Source organism: Ceratotherium simum, chromosome 3 (assembly GCF_057802395.1).
Source record: "Ceratotherium simum simum isolate JZ-2026a chromosome 3, ASM5780239v1, whole genome shotgun sequence".
NCBI lineage: Eukaryota > Metazoa > Chordata > Mammalia > Perissodactyla > Rhinocerotidae > Ceratotherium > Ceratotherium simum.
In genome coordinates, this window is record NC_141902.1 from 29,802,296 (window position 1) to 29,824,897 (window position 22,602).

The 22,602-nt window shown below is 35.1% G+C and overlaps 1 long non-coding RNA gene and 1 pseudogene across 2 annotated transcripts in view; both read right to left on the reverse strand.

Annotated features, from left to right (window-relative positions):
* LOC147917508 (uncharacterized) overlaps nt 1-22,602 on the reverse strand; it is a 77,218-nt gene that overhangs the window by 13,532 nt on the left and 41,084 nt on the right. The window contains exons 2-4 of one of the 2 annotated variants that reach the window (XR_015550059.1): nt 16,396-16,486; nt 8,169-8,228; nt 1,305-1,698 (exon numbers count right to left, since the gene is read on the reverse strand). This is a non-coding gene — a long non-coding RNA (uncharacterized LOC147917508). Of the gene's footprint in view, nt 1-1,304; nt 1,699-8,168; nt 8,229-16,395; nt 16,487-22,602 lie in introns of those variants that run through there. The other variant, XR_015550060.1, reaches the window with a different exon arrangement.
* On the reverse strand, nt 4,622-5,579 carry LOC101393349 (olfactory receptor 4F3/4F16/4F29-like; annotated as a pseudogene).

The following is a 22,602-nucleotide window of genomic DNA, read 5'->3' on the forward strand; positions in this document are numbered from 1 at the left end:
TTATATTGCTACTGCACTCGTTTCTTTTTAACTTACTTTAAAACTTGCTGGTTAATTTTGCTTATTATTTATTCTCTGCATAACTCCACTAGAGTATAAGCTCTACAATGGTAGAAGCTTTTTTATATATTTTATTTACTGGTGTAGCCCAAAAACCTACAATAATGCCTAGCAATTAGTAGGCACTTGATGTTTGCTGCATGAATAAAAAATTGAGGAGAAAGAAAGGGGGTAGGAGGAAGGGAAGGGAGATAATCACTCTTGTGTTTCTTGTTTTGATGACTGGATAGATGATAGTGGAGGAAGACACGGTTTTCAGTGATGATCATGAGGACTGTTTTTAATCTATTCAGTCAAAGGTCATATGAGGCATTCAAAAGCAGATGTCAGAAGATATATCACCTATGAGTTTAGATCTCAGAAGGGACTAAGACAATATTTTATGTAATAATGTAGTATAAACAGGTTACAAATCAGAAGGGAAATGATTATTCACTAAATGGTGCTGAGAAAATTAATAAGCAAGTTTGAATAATTTAGATCCTCTCCTATTTTTTACACCAAAAATAATTTTCAGGTGAATAAACTATTTTACAAATACATATTCATGAATATGCATTAGGTATTGCAATGGAAAAGGGCTTCCTAAGAATAAAACTATGAAGTCACAATTAAAAAGCTTCATGGAGTTGGAGTCACAAAAACTACAACTTAATAATGCAGAATACTATAGCTAAAATCAAAAAGAAAACAAATTGGGGGAAACATTTTGAACACAAACATGATAATAAAGGAGTTAGTGTCGTTAACGTATATGTGGGACTGGTAAATCAATGTGACAAAACTAATATTCTACCTATCGGGATATGGAGGAAGAACTCTTCAGCAAAAGATATTAATTTCTATTTAAAATCAGAAAAAAACATATGTGATAAATTTTTTGCCTGCCCTGAATCACTTTCCCCTTGCACTGATGGCTGTCCCCTGCCTCCCCTATTTGGGAAATGCTCCTCCTCAAATTCATGTAGTTCTTTGGAGGCTGTCAACCTGATAACCTTGGATCCTGCCCACTCGGGTGGGTATGTGATCCAGACCTGGCCTATGAGAGACCTGGCATGGAGCTAAAACAATGCAAGTTAGGATCTTTTCACTGGGTTTTAATAAGGATGCTGGGAAAGAAAATTTTCCATTTTTGATGAGATTGCTCTGCTGGAATGATTTAACCTTGGAGTTATTTGCAGCCTCTCTCCTTACCATACATAGAGAAATCCATGTGCAAAAAAGAATATCAGACCAATGTACCGAGATAAAATAAGTTAAAAGATAGAGAATGAGGAGAATAAGACAGGGAGAAAAGAGCAAGAGAAAGGGAGTGAATGAGAGAGCAAAATCTAAACATGTGAAATTGAGTGAATCCCTGGAGTCCAGGGTTCTGGCTCCACTATTGGAACATCTCCGTAACCAGAGTCAACAAGTTCCTTTTTTAAAAATATTGTTTTTATTTTTAATCATAGTAGAAAAAACCACACACATAACATAAAATTTACCATTTTAACCATTTTCAAGTGTACAGTTTAGTAGTGTTAAATATACTCACATTGTTGTACAAGAGATCTCTAGATCTTTTTCCTCCCGCAAAAGTGAAACTACACATTTCTTTTGTGTTTTAGTTATTTTAAGCTTGTTTTGATGGGATTCCTGAAACACATCATCCAAAGAGTTCAGATTAATAACAAGAGTTGAAAAGATACAAGCGTACAAAAATTGAGGAAAATTAAAATAAGACTTTATATTTTTTTGTCTTTTGAAGTGAGAAAGATTTTTAATAAGTGATCATATTCAGTGCTTCAGGATGGGTACTGTAATGGAATACTTCTCAGCACGCACAAAACTTTGGGAAATAAGGATAATGCAAATAAAGGGCTTAAAATGTTGTTATAGCCTATTAATTACAAATATATCAATCTATTAAGGGAAGTAATCTGAAAGTTAGACAGAGGTATATGCAAGAATTTTCAAGGTAGAGTGAAAAATTGAGGACAATCTAAGTGTAATTTGAAGACAATTAGACAATCGAATCTATTGTTGGATAGAAGAATAACAAATATAATATCGTCATATATTGCAATACTATGTATGTGCTTAAAATTATTTTGTACTACAAAATTCAATAATGTGAGAAAATTCTCAGAATATAATATTCATCAAAAAGGCAGAATAAAAATGTAGAGATCAAAAATCCCAGTTTTGTAAATATATATATTTACATTTAGTTATAGAAAAACGCTAGAAATAAATATAACAAGATATTACTAAAATTATCTCAATATGGTGACTTTATAAGTGACTTCTATTTTTTCATCTCTAATTTCCAAATATATTTTACATAGTGAGCATATTTTCTTTTTTCAGAAGAAGAAATCATATTTTCTTAAAGAAATAAGAAAATAATGAAGGATTTCACATCAGAAGTAAGTGAAATTATAGTCTCCTTAGGATTGGAGAGCTATATATCACTACCTTTTTGATTGTAGATGACAGAACCACAACTGAAACAAACTTAGGCAAGAAGGTGAATGTATTGGCTCATTTAGTAGCTCAGCTAGTAACCATACCGAGTGGAGGGCAAGAATGAAGCTGAATGCCCAAGACAGCTGGAACCAAGAACTTGAATAATACCAAGCTTCTCTCTTTAAATCCCATACCTCCTTGTCTCACATATATTTTTTCATTATCCCGGATTTGATTTCTGACAGCAGGAAATATGATTGCCAGCAGTTTCTACACATCTACATAAAGCAAGACTGTGACTTGCTTTCTCTCTATTCTCAAGTCCAAATATCTTGGAGAAAACTCACATTTGGCCCATCTTAGTCAGAGGCTCATACTTAGTCAGTACACTCTTAGTCAGTGCACCATTCAACTGTGGCTAGGAGATATGTTACTATGCCCTGGTTCAGAAGCCCAACCTTTGACCAAATAGTAGTAGTAAGAGAGATAAGACCTACATGTCATCTTCTACCATAACACATGGTTACTGCAAGAGAAATATACATTTACCAGAAGAAGGAGGTTGTTGATTTGGGCAAATAACAGAGTAAATATCCACTAAAAGCAGTTATTTCTTTAGAGTAAAAAGAATGACCTTTAAAAAAGTTTTACATCAATGGTACAGAAATTCTCAGTCACTATGCGGTTGGGGAATCTATCTTGTCATAGATATAGACCTAACAGAAAGGCAGAAAGAGAAAAGATTGGGAGGAATAGGCATTTTTCTAAATTAACACAAATAAACAATGAGGAATCTGGGCATCCCTACTAGATCTATCAGACATTATTTGATCAATAGAAGAAAAATCCAGTGAAATTTCCATTTTAAAAATACCAATTTCAAGTAAATTATAGGGAGGCTGAGTATAAGTGGTAGCTAGTAAACTGATATGTATGTATTGGTTTTCCAAGTGTCCAACAAAGGACTCAAAAAAACGAATGAATGATATAAGGGCAATGGAAATAACAGAAAAGCAAATAAATTATCAAGGGAGGTAAATTATGAAGTAAATAAGGATCACTTATAAGACAAAAGGAATATTGATAAACTGGTGATAATGTATGGAGAATGTATAAGGATTTATAAGGTTCAGAGTCATTTGCACTACATTTCTATTTGAGAAAAAGCCTTGGTTCCTCTTTGTTTAAATGTGTATGAATCAAAATTTCTGAATCTATAGATGCAAATCCCTCATTCCTATAGAATGGAATATAGCCATATATAAAATACTTCCCAAACTAAAACTTACTTTGCAATGACTCAAATCATGCAAATACAACAGGAATAACCTCATGTCAGCAGAAGGGAAAGGACGAACCTGGCTAGTTACACGTAGAAATAAGAATGAACCTTTAAGAACATAAAGGTTAGCCATTCTGGAACATAGTACAAGCAAGAGTTCAAAGGTAAACCTTGCAATGAACAGACAGCACGGTCCAGACAAAAGGGTGGCCTGGCCTAAGGATCCTATTTTTCTGATTATGATATCAGGCATATCCTAGTGTGGCGATACAGTCATTAAGTATCAAAATCTGATATGATTAAGTATTTCAATAATCCAGCGAACTTTTCTTGCTCTGATTCCTTGCTCATTAATATTCTCATCATCACTTGACTTTCCAGAAATTGTCCTGTAGTGAAAGAATGAGTATGGCCTATGTGGAAGTGCAGGCCACTTGACTGATGTTTGTGTAGCAAATTAATAAATTGGCACCTTGATGTATATATTTACATCTAGTATTAATTTATTTAGTGTCAATCAACTTTCCCTTATATAACCCACTCTGATACTGAAGAGACTCAATTTTGAAGTCTAGACCATGGCAAATTCATCAGGATTACGTCTCCTGAAAGACAAGCAATTGGCCTTCTCCAGAAGATACTTTTTACCACATCACATGTTTCCTTCAACATAGGGTGCAACACAATTTGTCAGTTAATATTTTAAAAAGAACCATGTTGTTTTAATCTGAGACACCTAAATATTAGTAAGGCATTTGCTATCTTATATACATAATAGAAATTTAAGTTACTCCAAGTCAGTAAGGAAACTTCATACTACTTTGTCATTTATGAAATCCTTCTATAAATAAAAAAATTGATTGCATACTTTCCTCATTGCCAATTTCATTTCTTTGTTTCTGAATGTATAGATCACTGAATTCAAAAAAGGAGTGAGAACTGCATCAAAAACAACAAGGAACTTATCTAGGTGTGATGTTGAGTGAGGCCAGACATAAACAAAGATACAAGGGCCGAAGAACAAAATCACCACCATGACATGCGTTGACAAAGTGGAGAGAGCCTTGGATGAGCCACCTGAAGACTGTTTTCGAATAGTGATCAGGATAAAAATGTAGGAGATAATCAATATGAAGAATGATCCCAGAGATATAAACCCACTGTTGGCTATAACCATGTACTCTAACCTGGAGGTATCTGTGCAGGCAAGTTTGATGAACCGAGGAAAGTCACAGTAAAAGCTGTCTAACACATTAGGGCCACAGAATGGCAATTTTATAACAAAAACCAGTTGAATCACAGAGTGCATCAAGCCAATTATCCATGCAGCAACCAAAAGCAAAATACACATTTTTTGGCTCATAATAGTCAAATAGTGAAGAGGCTTACATATGGCAACATATCTGTCAAAGGCCATGGCTATGAGCAGCACCATCTCCACACCACCAATGAGGTGGATGAAAAAGATTTGAGTGATGCAACCACCAAAGGAGATGACTTTATGTTTTCTGAAAAGGTCGTAAATCATCCTGGGAGAAATGACAGAAGAAACTCCCAGGTCAATGAAGGAGAGGTTGGCCAACAGAAAGTACATGGGGGAGTGTAAGTGAGGGTCAGAAATCACAGTGATCATAATGAGGGAGTTTCCCATCATGCTTGCCACATACAATGTTGAGGAGCACACAAAGAGGAGAAGTTGGATCTCCCAGGAATTGGTGAGTCCCAGGAACACAAACTCTGACACCACAGAGTGATTTCCTCCATCCATTGATTTATCAGCTGGAATGTTTCCAGATAAAAGAAAATAAAATAAACTAAAATAAGAATGTTAATAATGTTCTAGATTATAATGATTAGTTATTCAAGGACATTCACACTGTGAACATTATATATCCTGTCAATTCTTTCTCAGAGCCCTATCATCATCACTAAATAAGCATTTTACCTGTGGTATCTAAAGCAATTGAGTCACTTCCACATGCAATATTCCTATCACCATAGACTATTCATCTATAAACAAGAGAATGGAACAAATATGAAAACATAGTAGATGTGCATGGCAAACATTGGGAGGGGCAGGGAAGGTGGTGCAGTGCAACACAAAGAGAAAAAGAAAGAAGAGGTGGAGATGGCACTTGCCAGAACTCACTGGTTCTATTTTTAAGTTGTTCATTCTTCAGCCATTCAAGCTGTCTCATTTCTTAACCTGACCTCATCTCAGGCACATAATGTATCTTTTGTAGTTATTCGTACACCATTAACTACAATCACATTAGCAATTCACACAAATCCCACAGAGTAGAGATGAGCATAAGAGAACCTGGTATAGAGCATAGAGGTGATGCAAGAGTATGACAGGACCAAGGCAGGGTAGAATAGATATTAATGGCACAGGATATTTGCATAGTCCCCCATAAGTATAAGTGAGAGTACCTAGGAAGATGGTTAGCAGACAGGATATGGCCTAGGTGTGCAATGCAGGGGGTGGGAGCGCTATAGGAATTCAATGAAGTTAAGTAGGCCAATTTGACTTATCTGTCCAGGTTCTTCACAGTTTCTGACGTTTGTGAACCTTGGTTATATCTATTGGAGTCCTAAGCTTTTAGAGTTCACTGGGGATGAAGAAATGCACATTAATGTCATAGTTGGTATATAACCATTGACATTCTCATGTCCCCTCATCTCCCTGAGCTCCTTTTGTCCCTCTTATCTCATCTCTCTGCTTCACACCTTCCAAGTGTCTAAGATCCAATGCCAAGTCTGACTGTTCTCTGACCCTAATTCTGGGCTACTACAGGAATCTCTCTAGTTCCTATTAGTTTTTGCAGGGAATATACTATTACCACAAGGGAGATATATTCTCTTGCCTGTGGGTCAAATAATTCTGTGTCACAAACCTCCTGCTCTCATAATATTTAGATATGCTGCTAAAAGTTGGAATTGGGAAGAGAGAAAGATTGGAGCATAAACAGCAATGGGCTTGTAAAATAAAGGTACATGAAGGAACAAAAAGCCTCAGACCTGGAAACAAAATAGCAAGAGAAACCCAGCAATAGAAAAAATGAATCCCAAAGCTTTGCCTTTTAATATGTGTTTATATATGCACACATACACACATCTCAGCTGTACATGATGAGTGAAATTGGTCATAAAACTACTATCCCACAAATCTCATTAGTGATTGCCTAGTCCAAGTTAATCATTTACAAATGAGAAAATAGCGGTTCAGTGACGGACAAATGGCTAGCCATATACAGAAAATCTAGGTTTTCTAGTATACATATGGCTTTGGATTTTACATAATAGGAAAATAATAAAGTGAGAAGAGAGAGGCCAAACTCTAGATCTACTCGGTCCAAAACAGTAGCCACTAGTTAAATGTGGTTATTAAACGAAATTAAAAGTCTATTTTCTCAGTGGCACTAGCCACATTTCAAGTGCTCAATAGCCATATGTAGCTGGTGGTTATGGATTGGATGGTGCAAAACAGATTTCCAATCACTACTAATCCTTGAAAGGTAAACTGAAATCCTATTTCCTCCAAGAAAATATTCCTAGTAACTGCACTTTACATTAATCTCTCTTCTCTCTCATTCCTAGAAGTCAGGAACCTTAATTTTAACTGAAAAATAATAGTTCCCCACATACAAATAAACCACAATATACAGCATCATAGGAGAAGATCTAGGTGTTTGCTGTTGACCAAAAAGGACACAGGCGATTTCACTGGGAAATTCAGAGAAAACTTTACAAAAGAGAAAGGACTTGATGTGAGTGTTCGAAAACTTAGTAGGAGTTTAGTAAGATGAGAGGAGAGGGGAAGGTGTTCTGAGAAGGTATTTATTTAGAGCAAATCCTTTGCTACTAATCATAATTACTCAATGTTTTTTATTTTATAGATTCTCTTTCCCCAAATATATTGTAAATTTAAGGAGAATAAGAACTATTTCTTCCTGCTCTTATGTTTCCTAAAATATAAAATGAAATAACTAGCAAAGATTTCTTGATTGTTTAGTTAATAACACTTCTCTGAAATAAAACCATTTCTGCAGGTCTGTAATTTTCCACAGTTCCTGTTTTTCTAATCTACCATCTTTTTCCATTAAGTCCAGCATGCATAGGAAGTTTCCAAATTTAAAACTGAGCATTAATACATTTCCCAATCACTCCCAAGAGAATGCCTGATATTCTTGCTATAAATTTCCAGCTGGGAAGTAGGGGAACCTCACCTCAAGGCTTATTATGGTCCACAGTTTAACTTCATAAGGTTTTAGAAAACAAGAAGAAGCATGTAAAAAGGAAAAGAGAAGATTGAGAGAGACAGAGAGAGAAAGAGAGAGAGAAGAAATAGCAACCAGTATAGCAGGGAACTTACACAGTTTTTATCTCCCAGGTTCCATGATATAAGTTGTAGTCATCCTCCATGCCATTCATTCTTAAAGACAGTGAAGAAAATATAGACATTTTTTCACCATGTTTTAAAAGCTTCTGCAATAACGATAACATTTTGGAGCTGGGAAAAATACATTATTTGTATGGCACATATTTACTTAGTACCTTCACATATTTGATCTCTATAGTTACCTATTGGATGGATATGTCCAATAGTAAATTATTTTCATTTATAGATGAGGAAACTCAAGTTCAGAGAAATTAATAACTCATCCAAATACATACAGTTACTTAGGTTGGAACCAAAAATCAGTACTTCTGATTTCAAATACAGTGCTGTTTTGACTACATCATGCAAATATGGTTATTTGTTCATTATCTAAAACAATTATTCCTAAGATAAACTTTAAAAAAAGAATTCCAAAAAATGTACATCTTAAACTTACACAATGTCATATATCAATTATATCTCAAAGCTGGAAAAATAAAAATTTCCATTTTACTTAGAAGAATAGTCCATTCTACACACATAAACATTTAACACATACATAATTTAACTTACCCAATATTTCATACCTACTAGTGGCAGAGCCAAAACATAAGCCACATATTATTACTACAAGTTAAGGGGAAAGGAGAGAAGATGTTGCTGATTACAACGGAAAAGAAGAGAAATACACCAAGGTTTTGCTACCAGTAAAAGATTCAGCAAAGTCACAGGACTATTTATTCATAAAAAGCTGTAATAATTGACAGGCAAGAAAGATCATGGCTAGAGACACAAGTTTTTAAGTCATCCAAAATTTGAAGTCATGAGAAAGAAAGATTTGCTTAAAGGATAACATATAAAAGAATAAAAGAAAGTTAATAGAGGAACCATACATGGCCAAAAAAGAACAAATATGTAGCATTTGCCCTCGCCCTTATTCTATTACTATTATTAATATTTTTACATATCATTTACCTTTAAAAACCCCTGTTTCTGTGAAAACAAGAGAGAAGGGAATATCAAAGAAGTAAGTAATAGCTGTCACTTTCGTAAGCTACAGAGTGATCAAACAGGAAGAGACTAAGAAAAAGTCATGGATTTAGGGCTGAGAGATCATTGGTGCCATTAAAGCAAGCAGATAAAATCAAACGGTAGAGAGAGAATCAAGATCGTAGAGAGGTAACAAATGGTGACAAAGTGGAGAAAGCAAAATTAGAAATGACAATTTCAGTAATATAAGGGAAGAGTTTTGGGGGGAAAAGATGAGAAAATAAGGCAATATGCTATGCGTAGAAAATTTGTAGAGTGGCAGATCTCTATAAACAGTTTCGAATCAACTGTGAGAATCTTGTTGAAGATGGGCATCACGAACTTGGACAAAAGCTAGCTGAAAGATTTTTGTGACAGCATTCAGGAATGCTCAGGAACTTAATACCTAGAATTTTAGAGTAGTACATTTGTTTGGCGTAGTAAGTAGAGCAAAGTATCGAAAGAGACGGAGATCCATGGGGGCTAAAGGTCCCATTGAAATTGTCTGGTCAAATTACATACTGACCAATAGACAAGTGAAGCCAAAGATGAGTTGACATACGGAGAAAATAGAACACGGATCAGAGATCTTCAAAGCAGGGACAGTAATTGTAAAATACAGTAACTACTCTACTTTTCTCCCATTTCTTGATTCTCAAATCTGTATTTCCATTAAAAATCAACTTCAGGGCCGGACCCGTGGCTTGGCGGTTGGGTGCGTGCGCTCCGCTGCTGGCGGCCTGGGTTCGGATCCCGGGCGCGCACAGACGCACCGCTTCTCCGGCCATGCTGGGGCTGTGTCCCACATACAGCAACTAGAAGGATGTGCAACTATGACATACAACTATCTACTGGGGCTTTGGGGGGAAAATAAATAAATAAATAAAATCTTTAAAAAAAAAAAAAATCAACTTCACCTTCTTTCGTGTACCTTTCTCTACACAATTGCCCCGACCCTCCCTTCCAGTACAATCTCTGCTCCACATTCTGTTGCATCCTTCCTCTCTAGAAGCATGGGAACCTGAGGAGATTCTCCTTGTGGTAGAGGATAGTCCACCAACCCCCTTGCCCCTCTTTACCAACATCACCTACCGAATCTATCAAAAGATCAAGATGGCAGCACTGTGAGGGACTCAGAGAAGTTCTACAAACTAAATTCCCTCCTGTGCATAAGCTTTGCCCACATCCTTCCATCCACCCCCTCTAGGACAAGAAGCCATATAAAACACTGCCGTTTTGAGAGAGGCAACTAATGATCCATAGCAGAAGGTGGTGACCAAGTAATGCATTAGAGTTCTGGGATTCTCAGACTGAGATCATCAGGCCAAGGGAATTGTCTCAGGGATTGATTGTGAGGGAGAGGGAAAAGAAGTGTATATTTTTCTTATAAAAAAATAAATATTTATTATTTTATCTCTTACATATTTTTTACCTTTATTTTATGATATGACCCAGGGGTATATTTAATAAAAGAAAAAAAAAGTGTTTTCTAATTTTTAAATGGAAAAAAGTCCAAAACTTTCCTGAAGAGACAGTTGTATAACTTAGAAATCTTGACACACTTTGCCAACTAAGTCTCTTTGCGTATTCAAAGGTACAAACATCAATTAAGATTAGCAAGCATAGGGGCCAGCCCAGTGGCGCAGCGGTTAAGTTCATGCATTCTACTTCGGGGGCCCAGGGTTCGCCGGTTCGGATCCTAGGTGTGCACATACTCACTGCTCATCAAGTGCTGAGGCAGCGTCCCATATAGAAGAGCCACAACTCTAGAACTATGTTACACAGCTATATACTGGGGCTTTGGGGAGAAAAAAGGAAGATTGGCAACAGATATCAGCACAGGGCCAATCTTCCTCAAAAAAAAAAAATTGCAGAACAGAGTTAACAAAAACGATTAGCAAGTATAAGTAAATATGAAAGACTTAGAATAATGGAAAAGGATGTGAACACCTGGAGTAGAAACAGACGAGAGGAAGAGAGACAGGATGGAAACAGAGATACAGATGGAGAGATTTGCACATAAACCCTTTACTTTCTGGAGAAACAATAGGAAACTAACCAAAAGAATTCTTAGAGTGCAGCAATTTTGAAAAATATTCACCAAAAAACTGTTAATACAAGGACACATAATTAAGAAGCACAATAAGATTATTTAATTCAAAATAAGACTCAAAATGCAATTTTCTTGGATTTTAAATATACTAAAGGTAAAAAACATTAAATAAAATACATTTTAAACAATAGAGTGTAATTTAGTAATTACTGACAAATACCTTCTTCTACTCTAGTAATTTAAATATAGTTGAACCAGGAGAAAGCAAAAAATAGAATGAATTGACCATTTATAAAGGAAGAAAATTAAAAGGTCAATAAATATATAAAAAGTACAAAACTTGGAGACAAAAAGTTTGGGGTACATCCTTTCAACATTATATGAGGGCAACGGCCACCCAAGGAGAACGTCCTTAATTCATCCCATTTTAAATATTGATTAAAGAATATAGTGAAGTTTTCTTTTTTACTCATAGATTTTTTCCAGTAGAGACGCACAAAATTTCTGTTCAGTGAAACAGATAACCCTGAACATTAACCAGTTTAATATCTAATTCAGCAATTATGCTAAAATTTCTTTGCAAAAGTGCCTATAAATACCTCAACTTTATTTTTTCCAGCTTTATTGAGATATCATTGTCATACGATACTGTGTAAGTGTAAAGCATACAGTGTGATGATTTGATACACATATACGTTGTGAAATGATTACTACAATAAGGTTAGTTAACGCCTCCACCACCTCAATAATTACTATTTTTTGTGTGTGTAGTGATAATGTCCCTGAACCAAGTGGGCTCACCTCCTGGTGAGTTAAATAAGACTCTTAAATAACAGTGGAAGTTGTCTCACAAAGTAAACTGTATTTGCAGCAAATAGGAGGCCATGAAGAATCATTTCCAAAGTCATGGAGTCCCAGAAGAAAGGAAAGCAGGCTCTTTTATTTGATTGAGGAATGAATATTCAAAAGAGAGAGGCAGATATTCTCTTGCACAGGCTCAGTTAGAGAACATGCTTCCACATAATGAGGCCTAAGCTCCTCCTGGAGAGATCTTGGCATTAAAAACAAGGCAAAGGTCATGGGCATAGCTCTTGTGGTGAGGCTTGGTCAGTTTCAGGATGGCTGATGGTTACATCTCCTTAAGATACAAAAGGAAAAGACACGACTTGGAGAAACAGTTAATTGCTTCCAAACCCACTCTTGAGTTTCTAGAGGCACCTAGTCCATAACAATGACCGTTAAGATCTACTCTCTTAATACCTTTTAAGTATATAATAGAGTATTGTTAACTTTGTCACCATGCCATACGTTAGGTCCCCAGAACTTATTCATCTTTTGTTGTAGAGGTAACATTGGTTTACAACATTATATAAATTTCAGGTGTACATTATTATATTTCGGCTTCTGTATAGACTACATCATGTTCACCACCAAAAGTCTAGTTGTCAACATATAAATGTGCCCTTTTACCCTTTTGCCCTCCCCTCACCCCCCTTCCTCTCTAGTAACCACCAATCTATTTTCTGTATCTATGGGTTTGTTTGTTTATTTATCTTTCACATACGAGTGAAATCATATAATATTTGTCTTTCTGCATCTGACTTCTTTTGCTTAGCATAGAAAGGTCCATCCATGTTGTCACAAACAGCACAATTTTGTCTTTTTTATGGCTAAGTAGTATTCCATAATATATATATATACTACATCTTCTTTATCCATTCATCCATCTATGGGCACTTAGTTAATTTCCAAGTCTTGACTATTTTAAATAATGCTGCAATGAATATACGGGTTCATATATCTTTTCAAATTACTGTTTTTGTGTTCTTTGGATAAATGCTCAGAGGTGGAATTGCTGGATATTATAGTAGTTCCATTTTTAATTTTTTAACACTCTCCATGCTGTTTTCTGTAGTGGTTACATCAGTTTACATTCCCACCAGCAGTGTATGATATATAAATGCAATATATATATCACATTTTCTTTATTCATCCATCGATGGACACTAAAGTTGTTTCCATGTCTTGGCTATTGTGACTAATGTTATTAAATAATGCTATCCAATATTGCTGCAACGAACATGGGGATGCAGATAGCTCTTCAACATAGTGATTTCATTTCCTTCAGTTATACACATACAAGTGGGATTGCTGGACTGTATGGTAGTTCTATTTTTTTATTTTTTCAGGAACATCTATACTGTTTTCCATAGTGGCTTTATCAATTTACATTCCTATCAACAGTGCACAAGGGTTCTCTTTACTCCACATTCACACCAACACTTGCTATCTCCTGTCTTTTCGATGGTAGCCATTCTAATAAGTGTGAGTTGATACCTTATTGTGGTTTTGATTTGCATATCTCTGATGATTAATGATATTGAGAATCTTTTCATGTAACTGTTGGCCATTTGAAGAAGCATCTCTTCAAGTTCTTTGCCCAATTTTTGATTGGATGGTTTGTTTTACTATTGAGTTGTATGAGTTCTCTATATATTCTGGATATTAACCCTTTATCAGATAGCTGGTTTACAAATATTTTCTTCCATTCTATAAGTTGTTTATTCATTTTGTTGATTCTTTCTTTTGCTGTGCAGAAGATTTTTAGTTTGATGTTCCCACTTGTTTATTTTTGCTTAGGTTGCTTATGATTTGATGTCACCCCCAGAAAATTGTTGCCAAGATCAACATCAAGGAACATTTTTACCTATGTTTTCTTCTAGTAGTTTTACAGTTTGAGGTGTTACATTTAAGTTTTAATCTATTTCAAGTTATTTTTTGTGACGGTGTAAGACAGGGTCCAGTTTCATTCTTCTGCATGTGAATATCCAGTTTTCCCAACACCACTCATTGAAGAGGCTATTCTTTCTCCATAAAGTATTCTTGGCTCTCTTGCCAAATATTAGTTGACTGTATATCCATGGGTTTATTTCTGTACTCTTGATCTGATCTATTGGTCTATGTGTCTCTGTTTTTATATGAGTCCCATGATATTTTGATTACTATAGTTTGGAATAAAGCTTGAAATCAGGAAGTTGATGTCTCCAGCTCTGTTCATGTTTCTCAGGATTGCATTGGCTATTTGGAGTCTTTTGTAGTTTCATGTGAATTTTAAGAATTTTTTTTTTTATTTCTGTGAAAAATGCCATTTGAAACTTGATAGGGATTGCATTGAATCTATAGATGGCTTTGGGTAGTAGGGACATGTTAAAATATTAATTCTTCCTATCCAAGAACACCAGATATCTTTCCATTTATTTGTGTCATCCATATCTTGTAATTTTCAGTGTATTTCACTTCCTTGATTAAATTTATTCCTAAGTATTTTATTCTTTTTGATGTTATCATAAATGAGATTGTTTTCTTTATCTCTTTCTCAGATATTATGTTGTTAGTGTATAGAAATGCAAGTGATTTTTGTATGTTGATTTTGTACCCTGCAACGTTACTGAATTCATTTATTATAACAGTTTTTTTTGGTGGGCTCTTTGGAGTCTTTTCTTGTCAAATGGCGCTAGCTAGGACTTCCAGTACTATGTTGAGTAGTAGTGGTGAGAGTGGGCATCCTTGTCTCCTTCCTGATCTAAGTAGGAACCTTTCAACCTAGTATGATGTTTCTTATGGGTTTGTCACAAATGGCCTTAATTATGTTCAGGTACATTCCTTCTATACCCAATGTGGTGAAAGTTTTTATCATGAAAAAATGTTGAACTTTGTCAAATGCTTTTTCTGCATCTATTGAGATGATCATATGATTTTTTTCTTTCATTCCATTAATGTAGTGTATCACATTTATTGATTTGCAATTTGGCATCAAATCATCACATTGTACACCTTAAATTTACATGTGTTATACACCAATAATATCTCAATACAGCTGAAAAACATATATATAATCTATTTTCTTAATTTTAAGATTCTCTGTCTTTACTGATGGTTGTTGAAAAGAAGAAAGACTCAAACTAACCAGTTAAACTTGGAAACCATACTTGCAACAGAGAATTTCAGTTGTCCACTTAAGTTATGATAAAATATGTTTGTTGGTAGAAGTAGAATTTGTTCACTAAAGCTGTGAACTTACTTACTACTCCTGTGATAAGTAAACCAATCACTGTTAAGTTTTGTAGACTTTCTTGCTAGTCAGAAAACTTCAGCCCCTGAGTCTATTTTTCTGTTTGCAGCTCCCAAAACTAGAAGTAAATTCAATGCAAATATCAAAAAGCTCTTTTCTTTCAGAATGTGGTGTCTGCATCTTAGATAGCAACTTCCAACAGAGGGTAAACAGAACAGACTACTTTAGCACTGAATCACAGGTGCACCAAATCACAGGTGCACCAAAAACTTAAAGCTATAACCCTTTCTTTGGGGTTTTCAAAGGGCTGCCTATCTCTGTAACCAATCTTTAATTTGGGGTAGAGCCAAATCATTTTTTTTTCTCCTGTAAATTTGTTGGAAAAATTGATGAGATAATGAAAAGGAAATTTTTGCAATTACTGGATAAGTTTCTAAGGTCATGTGATGCTGTGAAAAGCTGTACATTTCCACTCACGAACTTTTATCATACTCTAAGTGTCTAAAAGCAGCTTTAGGAATTGAGAAAAGGAAATAGAAGCAATAAGGCGTAATAAATTCTGAGGAGCAAAACAAAATCACAAGCAATGACCACACTGAACTGTAGCTGGCCAGTCATGAAACAAATCACAGGAATGTTGAAAGTGGACAAGCTGTACCATCACCCCACTCTAAGTTAACAAACATTCTCTAACCTATGCCTCAATAAATACTTTAACTAAAATTTGTTCAGGGAGTTGCTACTGTAGTAGTCATGAATAAAGCCTTTGTCTTTAACTTGCCTTTGCCTCTAACTAGACTCAGTTTCCATTTTGTTCATGTGGCAAAAAAATAAATAAGAATTAAGAGACTGAAAAAAGTGTTGAATGGAAACATTTTATTAAATCCAATCCAGCAACAGACTGAAAAATCAAAGATTGGTAATTTGAAGGAAAAGTGGAGAAAAGGAGTAAGTCTGTTAAAGCCAAAGTCTATGATCTAACTCTGTCCCATTTTGGGAAAACAAAGTTTCTGAATTTTGCTGATTGGTTGGCAGTATCCCGGTAGATGGGTTAGGTAAGCACTAACCTACTGAGTTAGCTGTTGGTGTTCCACTTCAAGTGAGGTTCCAGAGTCTAGGTCGTGTCGCTCATTCAGGTCTACACAGGTGTCTGCAGGGCTAGTTGGCCAAGATAATTTTCAAAAAATTAAAATCATGATGCTCATACAAAGTCGTTAATTAATGAGGGAATAGTAAGATGTTAAAACCAGTTCAAATGGGGATTTGACTTACAGAGAATTATATTCTCTATTGGACAAAATGTATTTGCACTGTCATGAATAGAAATCATTTCCGTTGCTCTGAACAGGAAATATGTACATTGTTATCAGTTTCCTACAAGTTAATTTCTATCTCTATAGGGTTGTAAAATAGCCCATTCGAAGACAAAGGCCCATATTTCTAAAGAACCACATAATCCCAGAGGATCCCCTGGACAATGCCCAGTATTCCATTGAAAGGGCACGCAATAATCTCTTTGCCCATTTCCAAGTCATTCTCAATTTTTCCTAACAGAAAATATTTCCCTGTTACCAAGACCAAGACCTGATTAGATTGAGGTAGAGAAGCCTGTCTTTCCTCCAGCGCCGTCAAATGATGTTGAAAGGAGAGGAAAATTCTCCTCTGGGGCATCCATTGGCCAAATCTAACTGCTTCACTGCAAAGAAACTGGTCTGCAGTATTGAAAATGCTGTCCCAAGGTGATTTGGTTTGAGTGCCTTCTGCATGAAATCAAGTTACACTCAGTTGAGTCCTGAGGCCGACCCCATGTGAATCGAGTTTCTCTATTTGACCCCGATATCACAGAGATAAACAGAAACATTGTCAATGTGTTTTGCAGTGCCTTCACCTCAGACACTCTTGCTGTACAAGCAGAATGTAATATTTAAGTGGGAGGAGGAGGCTGTCTAGAAAGAGCTATCCCTATAAAGAACTGTCAAGTCACAAATTTTTGAAATGTAAAACTGTTTTGCTCCAGACATGGATATAATTATTAAACAATGCACTTACATAACATTGCCAGATTATCAGGAAAAAATAATCAAATTAAAAGTCATAAAAAAAACTGTGCATATACAGAAAGTGTAAGAATCTTATCAGAAAAACTGTAGAACAGATTATAAAAATGTAAATCTGGACAAGAAAAGTTTCTTTATTTTTTCCTCTCGATCTTTCTCTTGCTAGAAAAAATAATGGAATTCTCTGTCTTTGGAGCTTGGTGCAGCTATAGGAATAACTGTTTATAATCACAATTTTCTCTCCTTTTCCTTTCCCACTAGCCTAGCAAATCACAAGTAATAAATATCTTACTTGAGGGTTATTTCTTCCCATTTGTAACTTGTGACCTCTAGAAAGTTAAAACCCAGTAGGAGTGCAGCAGTATGTACGGTTCATACAGATAAAACACAGAAATAAGATAAAAAGTCAGAGAATATAGAGTAACTAATATTTGAATATATTGAAAATATAGAAAGGAATAGCTGACATGAGGGAGAACAAAAATGGTAAAACTAAATTACCAAATACATCATCATTTGGCTTCTAACCAGACATGACTGACTTAACAACGTAAACTAACTGACAAAATCTTTCTCATTTTAGCTTTAAAATCAACAAAAATTCTCTTCTGGCAAAGGAAATTGGATAAATGCCAAGGCTATTGATGGGAAGTGGTAAGAATGGAGCTGGAAAGTGCTCTGTTTTGATTATATTTTTTCCCTTTTTAGAATAGGAGTACACTTTAAGGGAAAAATATTAACTTTTCTTTGAAAGATAATTATATGAATGTAATGTAGCTAGACAGAATGTTTACGCGAATTGGTGAAAAGGTTTGTTTGTTTTTAAAAAAGCCTGGATGCATTTTGTAATTCTAGGGTAATTGCTGGATTTTGAGTATACTGCATTTTAAAGGTCTTAAAACTAATTGAATCATGTTATCACAAATCGAGTTATTCATTAAGATCATTAGCTTGAGGGTTTCAGGTTTGCGGTATTAAAAAAACTAAAAACTTACTGAGTGGTAACTAATTTCAATAAAAGATAGAAGCATTCTCTTACCTCAGTGACAAGACTCAAATTGATTCTTTAGGGTTAGAGATCAAATAAAAATAAGAGACAAAGAATAAACTGCAGACACATGCCAGAAAAAAGTGTCTAGCTTCATTTGAATTTTGATTTAAGGCTGCTGGCACCATGGTTTCTGATCTGAGAAAGTGAAACAAATAGCCACCCACTCCCATAGTTTCTAAAGTCAAGATGACTTTTAAAATTCACATTACAAATGTTAAAAGTTTGCACATTTGGGGACTTTTTATACTAAGTATTTTAGTTTATAATACTAGAAAAAATATGGTAATTTTTTTTTAAATTCTAAGTTTAGGAAATTCCTAAATAAAGTATTCTAAAGCACCCATTAATATATTGAAAGATTTTTATATGGAAATATCCTCCTCAAATAAAGAAATCTGCCATATTGTTAGTAAATAGTATTATTGACTTACTGCAGCAAGGGACAACACAAACAATTTTAAAATAGGACTTAATTAGGGGAAGTGAGAGCCTGGTTTTATTTGGCTTATGGGTTGACTTCACAAGTTCTTGAAGCAGACTATCAGAAAAAAGACAAATCTTTGGATCGGTTGATGTCTTAAGGCTAGTTGATGCAGGCATGACAAGGTTTTGGGCGAAGAAGGAAGTGTTATGTGAATCACAAGATATTCACTGATTGTAGTGACACAATTGATGGAGATGGTTGTTCCAGTTCTCAGTCTTGCATAACTGATAACTATGCTTTGGCCAAACCGAGGGTCAGAAAAAAAGTAGCCTCACTCCTGATCTACATCATTGTCAGGATCTCTAGATGGCATCATTGTCACAGAAACAACAGTTTGAAGTCCAATTAGGGACTGATCTCCATGCTCCTTTTGTCAAATGATGGGTTTTTGGATGATGTGATATGACAGTAGCTAAATAGCAGCATTTACAACTTTGGAAATTACTTGCAGTTACAATGTACAGAAATTGAAGAGCAGAATAATGATTAAACATTGCAGAATGCTTCAGAGAAATCATTTAAAATTACGAAACTCAGGATAAAATTACATGTCCCTGAATCTATATACCCACCTTAGTGAGCCAGGTAGAACTTTTTTTTTTTGTTTTCAGTTTAGAGATTAATTGTTCCATCTGTCTCATATATTTATCAAAGTGCAACAAAAAATGTAGGCAGTAACACAGGCCTAACTTACTTAGCTAATAGAAAGTCCTAAGCTATTTGGTTGTCTATTAAAACACAGGCTAAAATGTGTAGACTTGTCTATTGAGCCTCAAGAGCTGTCAGAGTCATTTATAACTTTGGCTAAGGTTAATACAAATTTCTGTCCATGTCTTCCAATTAATAATCCCCCTAGAGGAATCTCTACTTGGATGGATCCATAAAAAGTAAATCAGTGATGCTCTGGGAAATTCTCCAAGTTATTAGGTCCTACAACGGTTTCTTGGGAGGATGAGGAAAAAAATATTCATACCTGTTGATAAGACTGAGTGTATTACATGAGTTCCTTGTAGTATTTGGACATATCTGTTTGCAACAGAGTGGAGTCTAAGATCAGATGATATTCTTAGATGCACAGATTGGCCTGTTACTAACCTATAGAGAGAGACTATCAGCCAGGGAAGTTCAAATACTTCTGAAAGTTTGACTAATTTTAACTTGAGAATTCCATTTGTCTTTTCTATTAGGCCAGAAGATTGGAGACAGTGTGGATAGTGGAGTTTTTGTGTAAGGGATAATATCTTACAGAGCTCTTTAATGAGAGTCTCGTGATTCACCAGGTGGGAAAGATGAAACAGTAAATTTTCGCCCGTGTCAAAGCCATAGATCTTTTAACAGAGAAAGACTTTGACTATTCTGAAAACAAGCATAAAAAATACATACATATATATATATATATATATTCATATCGCCTTGCAGGGTGTAATAATAGGAAGTCAATTTGGAAGCATTCAAATGGGCTATGAGATTTTGGATCCCACATATGTCCAATCTTGAGAGTTTTGCAGGATTTTATTCTTGGAAGATGAGGCATGTATTAGAGGTGTTCAAAGTTATTTTTCTAAAATTTTCCTGGAAGTTTGATTTAGAATGATGGCCAACTTTTTTCTTACTATGGTGGATGAGCTCACATAGAATCATAGCAAGATTCTACTTTAAATCATCTAGGGCTACAAGACAGGTTATCGTGGAAATTCCAGAGATTATCTTCATGAAATTTACATCCATATCATTGTCAATATTCTTTTTTTGATGTTGGAAACTAATTTTGGCATTCTGCAATGACCTTTTTGAACTCTTCCAAAGTCCCCTTTGAGGGAAGTATTACAGGTGCAAGCACTTTTGTAAAGACTTGATACTATTACTCCCTGCTCTATAAAAAAGGTAAGAGGATTTAACTTTCATTTGTATGACTGGCTTTCAGTGTTTGCCTCTAAATCAGCCTGCAGGAAATTCTTGATGACAGCTCCAGTTGGTCTCACTCTTATTTTGAACAGTAACTACCCAAGGTTAAAACTGGAATCAACCAGTCCAAAGTATTTCCTCATGAATTATGCAGAGAATTAGGGATTGCCATTATAAGCTCCATTTTTAAAGGGTACAGCAATTGCTTGTGAAAGCATTCTAGTATCCCCAGTGGTACCAAACTCAGAGGTTGACCCAAACTCATTCAATGAATGAAGGATCTGTAGACCACTCAGATATACTTTCCTTTCAGGGAGGATGATAAAATGTATAATGATCTCTGGATTCACCAAAGACACACTAAGAAAAAGGCAATACAATTTTGAAACTAAAAATAATGGTCATTAGAATTCTTTTAGAGGTCAAGTATAAGGCAAATAAATTACCACCAGTGATTATGGTTTACGTAGGCTAGCAAAATGCCTTTGTCAACATCAAAAATCTATGAAAAATACTGAGAATTAACAGATTTTTTATGTTATTTGACTATTTTAGTAGCTTCTTTCATTATTACAGCATTAGTTACAAAAAATATAAAAATTACTGATAAGTGCAAGAAGATAATAAAAAACCACCTATATCCACCCCCCAGGGAGAAATATCACTATTAATATTTTGGCTTATATACTTCCATTATTTTAAAAATAGATCAAATTTTAAATCTTGTTTCGTTACCTCCTTTTTCACTTATTAATCTTCTTGAGCAACTTTCCATGTTATTAAATATACATTATCTAACAGCTGAGCTATATGTATATAACATAATTTCACTATGTTCATAAATAATTTATTTAACTCAGAATTGTTTTACCATCAACAAGGAACTGACATAAATATAAGGGAAAAAGCAACTGGATTTTGAGCAGGGGAACAACAAAATCTGGCTTACACTGTTAAAGGATCACTTTGGCTGCTGCATTGTGAATAAACTTCTGGGCCTCAAAGATAGAACCAGGGAGATTATTAGAAGCTATTGCAATAATCCAAGCAAGAGATGATGGTGACTTAAATCAGAGTGAGAAGGGTAGAGGTAGTGAGGAGTGGTTATATTCTGGATACATCGAGATGATGCATGGTGAAATTTCCAGGGCTATAAATAACCCTGGCCATTTGGAGACTCAGAAATAGTACACAGCAGTGTGGAGGGTTCATGTGAAAATAAACAAAAAATATGCCAAATCTACAAAGTTATGAAAGGTACTGATAGAACAAATATACAATTAGTTACCAAATTTAGTAAGGATTCTAGAACAAAGAGGCATTTGAAGCTTTAAGAAGGGGGTCTGAGGGAAATAAAAAGTAATATCTCACACAGAAAGTGGAAAGCTATGGAACTCAATAGCACAAATAGTGGTGTAGGCTGAAAATGCTGTCATAACCTAGCAGGAAGTTTTGAGTGAAGAGGGCAAAATATTCACCTTATTTTTTAAAAAATCTAAGTTATTGGCCTCGCTAGACAATGTGTCCAAATTATCAACCAAAAAACATCCAAAAAGGTAAATAAAGAGCAAAATACTAAAGCAAGAGAAATATTAATTTCTACCACTAGTTAGAAAAATCTCAACTTAGTCATTTTCAGGCCTGCAAGTGTCCAAGACACAAAATGTCTCCTTGCTGTGGTTGGCTACATTGACCAACTAACCAAGGGCAGACCAGATTGCACTTGAGCAAAGATTCAGATATATTCATAAAGAGTATATTAGCTGCTTATACTGCA